This window comes from Nicotiana tabacum, chromosome 24 (genome assembly GCF_000715075.1).
Source record: "Nicotiana tabacum cultivar K326 chromosome 24, ASM71507v2, whole genome shotgun sequence".
Lineage (NCBI taxonomy): Eukaryota > Viridiplantae > Streptophyta > Magnoliopsida > Solanales > Solanaceae > Nicotiana > Nicotiana tabacum.
This window is the reverse complement of record NC_134103.1, coordinates 55,163,041-55,171,251: the sequence shown is the minus strand read 5'-3', so window position 1 is coordinate 55,171,251 and position 8,211 is coordinate 55,163,041. Positions and strand designations below refer to the sequence as shown.

The 8,211-nt window shown below is 36.1% G+C and overlaps 1 long non-coding RNA gene across 1 annotated transcript; it reads right to left on the bottom strand.

Annotated features, from left to right (window-relative positions):
* Nucleotides 1-2,280: 2,280 nt before the first annotated feature.
* LOC107762332 (uncharacterized) lies at nucleotides 2,281-4,586 on the bottom strand. Its single transcript, XR_001642764.2, has 3 exons — nucleotides 4,422-4,586; nucleotides 3,790-3,858; nucleotides 2,281-2,886 (listed from the first exon to the last, which is right to left on the bottom strand). It is a non-coding gene; the product is annotated as an uncharacterized LOC107762332 (long non-coding RNA).
* Between the last annotated feature and the right edge of the window lie 3,625 nt (nucleotides 4,587-8,211).

Below are 8,211 nucleotides of genomic sequence, written 5' to 3'. Positions count from 1 at the left end.
GGAGATAAGATTAAGGAGGCCTAGAGTTATGATTTTTCCAATTGTCGGAATCCGTCTCGCTATGTTATTTATAATCTCACTGATTTATTCTCTACTGATCATGAGCATTCAATTTTTCGTAATTCGCTCTCGAGCAATTACAATAATCTACTCGACGTATTCTCTCGAATTACTCTAGCTGGCAATTTCTCACAGCTCATATGACTATACCAAAGCTTTGTTATCTCTAATCCTGCTTTTAATCCCACCGTATTGATCTATCATATACCTAGGGAGTGATGTTATTCAACAACTACCTAAATATGCAATCTCTCTCGGGCAACACATAATAAATATGCACAGTTAATCGATGACCATTCAATCAATTGAAATAAGCATGTAGTTAAACAAGTAGAGAAATTCAAAGGCTAAATTATATTAAAACGTAACAAAAATTCATCCTACAAAAGGTTCAATCAAATACTGGATAAGAAATTAGCTATTTATAATGGTATGTAAAACTACAATACTAAAATTCATAACCAACAATGAAAAATAGGAAGAAGAAAGGAAAAGCTCGTTGCCGAATCTTTTGCCTTGCTCCTATTGTATTTTTGCCTCCAAAAGTATAGTGTCTCCACAAAAAGTCATTTTAGAGTGTGCTTATATCAATTAGGGTTTGTATGTGGCAGACTTGGCATCTCCTATTTTGGATAGGAGAAGCTAGAGCCGCGTCCACAATCCGCGCGTCTCGTGAGACCCAGATTGCTCCTAGCATTCTGTTTTTCTTGCTTTGGTCCTGGTCTAGAGCAATGAACCATGCTTCTCTGTCAGGGATTCTACTCTTCCAGCTCTTTTTTTTGTCAACTTTTCTCCCTTTTTATCCTCTTCCGCACAATATCGTTCCTACATATAATAAATACGTAATGAGTATATTTCACATTAAAAATAATGTGATCTCCCGCAACTCTACGCAAACACATTAAAAATATGCACTTTTCAAGATTTATCACCACCCCACACTTAAACTCTTGGTTGTCCTTGAGCACATAAAATTAAACACATAGGCAGGTAATACAATTCAAACTTACTTAATTATCACACCAATGACAGAAGTTTATATTAATGGTTAGGACCAACATACGACCTATAAACATATTTCCTCAAGTTTAGACTCATGCCAAAACTATTTAAAATATTTGGGTGGCTTTTTCTTACATCATAGCCTCAAAGGTTACTCCAATACATTCCTTTCTATGACTCGCTTCTTGTACCAACCAAAGATCCGAGGACCTTACTAATCCGTCGCAAATCATGTGCCCCCAACTACACACCAAAGATAGTAATAAGTCTGCACAATCAGATATGTATTCGAGCATAATTTAAGGACTCATATATCGAAAATATTCGCTCATTCTCGCAAAGAAACTCATATGCCACCAAAGTTCACACCATAGGCTTGTTCGCTGTGTTAGTCTCTACTAATTTAAGCTCGTAAAGTGTAGGATCAGTTAGGTGTTTACGAGTGCAATGTAGGCTAAGGGATGAGTAAGATATATATCGAGCATAATTTAAGGACTCATATATCGAAAGAATTCGCTCATTCTCGCAAAGAAACTCATATGCCACCAAAGTTCACACCATAGGCTTGTTCGCTGTGTTAGTCTCTACTAATTTAAGCTCGTAAAGTGTAGGATCAGTTAGGTGTTTACGAGTGCAATGTAGGCTAAGGGATGAGTAAGATATATATCGAGCATAATTTAAGGACTCATATATCGAAAGAATTCACTCATTCTCGCAAAGAAACTCATATGCCACCAAAGTTCACACCATAGCACTACGACAAAAATGGTCTTTAGCGGCAATAAAATTCTCCTTTAGCGGCAATATCAATTGCCGCTAAAACTTTTACCGGCAATTTCGCCGAAAGCTGGTAAAGACACTATTAATTGCCGCTAATAGCTGTTATATTTAGCGGTATTTGTGAACCGGTGATTCCAATGACCGCTAAAAACTACGCTAGAGATATGCTAACTCATAGATTTAGCAGCCTTTGTTATTGCCGGTAAAGACCTATTATTAATGGTCAATATAACAGACGTCTTTTAGTGGCAATTGTAATGGTAGCTAAAACTACTTTAAATTTGCTGTTATTTATCTTCATTAAGTTATAGCTTAAAAAGTTCCACTTTATTGCCAATAAAAGATTAATTGTTTTGGCCACTTAAAGAATTACACTTATTTTTCAACTTGATTGAAGCATACTAATACTCGGCCCAAAAAATTTAAATGAAATAAAACTTTGTAAGAAACCACGCCGATATCCATTCGAAAAAGATCTATTTCATTAAATTTACAACAAACAAAAGCTTCTAATCCATGGTTTCAAAGTGGCGACAACATAAGAGAAAGAATAAACCATTTGACTCCAATATCATTTTTAGTCTAACAAATATCTCGTCATAATCATATCGACATTCTTCCACATGAGTCCGGCTAGAAGAAGTCATCAGTGTTGGGATGTCATTGCTTTGAATCTGCACCATTTCCTTATTCTTCTTTTTTTTGTTTCAAGCCAGAGCTAGTTGGTCTAAAATAAAATTGCAAAAACTGGTCTTTCTGAAGCATTAGGCTTCAGCTATAGCATTTCTAGGAGCATCTAGTTGTCTTTCAAAGGTTCTACCTCTCTTGTTACATATGACTCAATGCGTAGCTGTAATAACAAAACATCATAGGTGGTTCTTGAAAAGGGAAGGAGAAGGTCTAGCATGCCGAGATGCGCTGGTTTCTTGAAAGCATCAAGGAGAACTTTTGGTACCTTGCAGCTTGTTGAGCCAGCAATATAAATAAGCTCTCAATAATGGAGTGATGTCACTGCCTCCACTCACCATTACTAGAATCTGATGTCTGCAATAAATTTTTTACAAATAAATCAAGGTAAAGAATGTTGACGCAACACAAGTATAAAGTCCTTAACTTAAAGTTTAAGTCGAATTGTTGCTTCTCTACAAGACTGATATCTCAGGAATTGGGTTGAAGATGGTCTCCTGTTGTAGCTGATGAGAGCTTCGCAAACAACTTTGAAGACTATGAGACATATAAAGAAGTTGATATGATCCATATAATGATTTCACAAAAATTACCTAAGAAGAAAGTACGATTTTTTTACTAATTTAACTATAATAACTAGTGGCATTCATAAACTAATTGATCATTGACAATTACTGTATATGATGCAAAAATAGAGACAATAGTTTGAGGAGTTATACTGTAAGGTGACTAGTTGCTATAATCTACTGTTATACAAGGATTTATCACTTAATGGAGAAGGCAAAAATAGTTAAAGAGATTAACTGCATAACATTCACCCCTTTTATCATCTACGGCAAATTATATTTGTCATTAGTCAATTGACATAATCGTCCTCATTAATTAAATTCATATCCCTACTTCAAACAGTAATCAATCTCAAATATATCTGTATGACTAAGCCAAGATGTGAACACATCGCTAAATAAGTATGCATATCTCGTGCTTGACTGACCCTGGCATGTACATATACTAGTATTCAGAACTATCGCGAGAAGCCTTCACCGGAAATCATCAACTTTACTATTAGATTTTATAGTTAAAAGTTACAAAATTCTCCAACATGTCAACTCAGGATTTAGGAAAATGCTGCATAATCATAGGTAAGGGACACAATTATCTTTATTCTCAATACATTTATCAGATATATCAACTCAAATCAGATCTAAGTTCTAACATAATGCAAAAGCATTAATCAAACATTGAAACTACTTGACTTACAAATTAAAATGACGAACTTTGAACTTTGTGGAAAAGAAAATAAAAGAACTAAAGATCCATCGTGTCCACCTGCAAGATAAAAATAGAGAGCTTATGCTTTATGCATTACATACGGACAACATCAAATGTGGATGTCCACCAAAAAATGGAAAAATGAAAAGGCGCTTTCTCTAAACTTTTGAATATCTTCGAAATGATTTCATATACAAGGTCAGATAGTAACAAAATATCATAGCAAAATATTATTTTTGGTAGAGAAACTTCAAAAGTTATCACTTCAGAAGCAAATTTAACAGGGGAAGGATCATGGATTTGATGAACCTAAGGAGAATTAGACAGTTGAAAAGATTTTCACTGATCAAAAATAGTTACAATAATGTAGTAACAACTTATAGATATCACGTCAGTTATATATCCCACTTCTTAATACAATATACTTTATGTGACATTTTATCGAACACCAAACAAGCTGCTTGAATTTTTCCTTTAGAGGCAAATACAACCAGCGATATAGTAATAAACAAATGAATCATAATCAAACCCAATCTCCTATCATTTTATCAAAGTATTTATAATCTTGTGCTTTTCCAACAGAACTAGACTTTTGTATACACATAAAGAAAAAAATTTACCCCGTAAATGAAACACGAAATACAACAAAAATCCTAAGAATTATTTTTGGGATCAAAGGATTTGTAATGGTTAAAGTAGAGCATCACACATCTTGATAAGACGATAGATAATGCAGATCGCTCAAAATAGATTAAATAAGCAATAAATACTCGAAAAATAAAATAAATTAGAGTAAGAAATGATAGCATACCTGGGAGACCAACGTAGGTTGTATTTGTAACGACCCGCCGGTCATTTTGACTATTGCAATCCCGTTCCCCCATTTACTGCTTAAATTGTGAATTACAGTTGTTATTTGGCTTGCCGGGGTAATTGGTTTGGGTTCGGTGAGGTTTTGAAATAATTTGGAGCGCTTAGTTCCAAGGTTTAAAATTTAAGTTGAAAAGGTTAACCGGATGCTAACTTATGTGTAACGACCCCGGAGAAATTTTGCTAAGGAAATTAAGTTTTGGTGGTGCCGAGGTAGATCAATTAGTACAAAGCTCGCCGCGGCTCAGACTTTTTGGGTTGAACAATGCACCGATGTGTAAAGAAAAATTTTGTCGGAAAATGGCCATTTCTGCGACCACTATGCGGTCGCAGAATCACTCTGCAGACCGCATAATGGTCGCAAAGTGGAGCAGGAGGAGGGCAAGATTTGAGGAAAATCGGCGGTGCACTATGCGAACGCAGACCTATTTTGTGGTGCATCATGTGACCGCAGAACAAGTATGCGGACCGCATAATGACCGCAGAACAGGTCAGTAACGCCCAGCTTTGGTGGCCAAATTATGCGGTTGGTATGCGGACCGCATACCTGTTATGCGATTACATATGCGACCGCATAACTGCGTCGGAGCTTCCATTCTTTCTAATTTTTGACCCGACCCAACTTCGATTTATATCCCTTGAAACTCATTTTTGAGCCAAAATCGGATATTTTAGAGAGAGGGGAGAGCATTTTAGAGAGAGAAAGTGAAGACTTAGTCATTTATCCATCAATTCTTGTTCAAGGTTTGAAGATTTCACAAGGATCTTGATAGGGCTTCAAAGAGGTAAGAATTTCTTTCTCTAATTCTTCAATTTCGGGTTTGAAGTAAAGATGGGTGATTAATAGTATGATTCTTGGGTGTAGAGTATCATATATACATACCAATAAGGTTGTGGAAAGATTGTTAAGTTCAAATGGGTAAGGATTGGGTTGAAAATGGTAGAAATCTTCATAAACTTTAATTGAAGATTTGAGGGTCGAGTTGATGTCGGATTTTGGTAAAATTTATATGGTTGGACTCGTAGTTGGATGAGCGTTCATATTCCGTATCTTTTGTCGGGTTCCGAGATGTGGGCCCTACGGGCGATTTTTGAAGTTAATTTCGGATTTTATTGGCTATAAAGTTGAATAATTTGTTGTTAGCTATATGCCCTCTATGTGTTGATAAAATTTGACTGTAAATCATGTTAGAAATCATGCTTAGGCTATGTGATGGTACTGTTGGGACCTACAGAGGTTGTGTACATGTTGAATTGCCTGCTAAATGCTATATTTACTCAGTCTCAATTTTTACTTGCATATTTTATCTCAGTCTCTGTTATTATTATTGATACATCATATTATTGTTGTTTGGGCTGATTTCATGATTATTGAGAGCCCGAGAGACTGGAGAGATTTATGACTGAGGGAGGCCGAGGGCCTGATTGTGAGGATATTTTATGGATCGGGGCTGCCCGCCTGCAGCAGGCCTTATTGGCTTATTATTATACGTAAGTTGGCCGTGCAGCACGTGAGTTGGCCGTGCGAATCCTTATATTATTATTGCACGTGAGTTGGCCGTGCGGATCTAGACATTTATATTATGGCACGTGAGTTATCCGTGCTTATAGCGCTTGGGCTGTAGGAGCCCCTCATGAGTCTGTACACCCCCAGTGAGCGCGGGTACCCATTGGGAGTGATTGATGAGGGTTGGGAGCCCAGTGAGTGATTGTTGTCCTAAGAGGTTGTACTTGATTTTCATTTGTTGTTGCACTTAGTTGCTATCTGTCATTGTTGTGAAATCTCTAAAAAATTGTTGATATATGGATTACATGAACAAGAAAGTATAAAAAAAAATTGATTTGACATTTAACACCCAGATTTGATAGCATGTCTATTCTTTTGCTGGAATTACTGGAAATGAACCATAATTGTGTAGCTCGTTACTATCTTCAGTTCCTTATTTATTATTGTTACTTGCTGAGTTGGTTGTACTCATACTACACCCTGCACTTCGTGTGCAGATCCAGGTATTTCCGGACATAACGGGTGTTGATCCTTTTGCGCGATTGATTTTCAGGAGATTTTGAGGTAGCTACCGTGTTCCGCAGACCTTGTCTCTCCTTCTCTATCCTTTTGTTCACTATATTTGATCTCAAACTTGTATTCATATTAGATGCTCATGTACTCAGTGACACCAGATTTTGGGGAGTGTTTGTATTGTATTTAAATATTATATTTTCAATCTTGAGAGAAATTGTGGTTTATTGAGATTTTCGGCTTGCCTAGTATTGAGATATGCGCCATCACGACGGGTGAGATTTTGGGTCGTGCCAGTATTACAAGAGTTGTAGCAACTGACTCCTTGAGTAGTGATGATCTCTATGTTGTTCCGATAATAGGAGAGCAACATAGTCATTTGAAGTACAAGGGAGAGAGGGTGGGCGGAAGGAGTGAGAGAAGAGAGAATGAAATGATCATATAGGGTTTTATTTTGGAGGGAATATTAATTTTATCTTTCAACTCATTTGGAGGAATATAAAAAGTAAAAGAAGACTCTTTTTCCAGCCATTTCTTGTAATTGCCGATAAAGTAATGTTCTTTCCTGGCTAATTAACATTTGCTGCTAATTTTTGAGGTTAGGAGATAAATTAGTGGTAATTAATTAATTACCACTAAATAATTATCGCTAAAAGTACTTTTTGTTGTAGTGTAGGCTTGTTCGCCGTGTTAGTCTCTACTAATTTAAGCTCGTAAAATCTAGGATTAGTTAGGTGTTTACGGGTGCAATGTAGGCTAAGGGATGAGCAAGATAGATATGGATAGCAGTGACTAATTCTAAGCACTTTTAATATAATACACTATAACTTTTAGGCACATACTCTTTAAGACCAACTCAACAGATTGCTACAAAATCGTACTTAACTCAGCCCATTGTCTTTAAGCACTTTTACATAATTACTAGCTCAGATTAAAATGAATTGGAGGGGTATTTTTTTTATTGATATTCTTGTATTTTCTCTTTTTTTGTTTTCAAAATCTTTTCAACACCCTCCATAAGTTGGTATTTCTGGTTAGTGGATTTTTCAATACATACGTGTACCTTTTAGCCTTTCTATGGTTTCACTCAAGAGTTATCCAATCCTTCCCTTACTCTTCTAGCGACTTAGTTCTTTAAGAGGTAAAAATTCAACAAGATTTAATTAAGAACAAAAGAGATTTAGCCTAAGTGTGGGTGCCAAAAAAAGTTTAAAGACTCAAATGGGCTAACAAAAGAATAACTTTACCACTGGTGGGCAAATATCTCAAAGTTCAATCAAAGAAATACTTATATCATTTCCTACACTCACAAGACTTGCTCATTTTGCTTCGATTCACATACGGGACAACTTCTAGACTAGCAAGGAATGAAACAAAGTATGACTAAAATCTCACATCACATAGTGCACATGACTCACTTTGGACGGTTCAGACCTAACTCTCGAGTTAAAGCAAATAAGTACAGTCATCATATATTTTAACACATAGGAAGCAATCACAGGAGTCTAAAGATGAGCCTA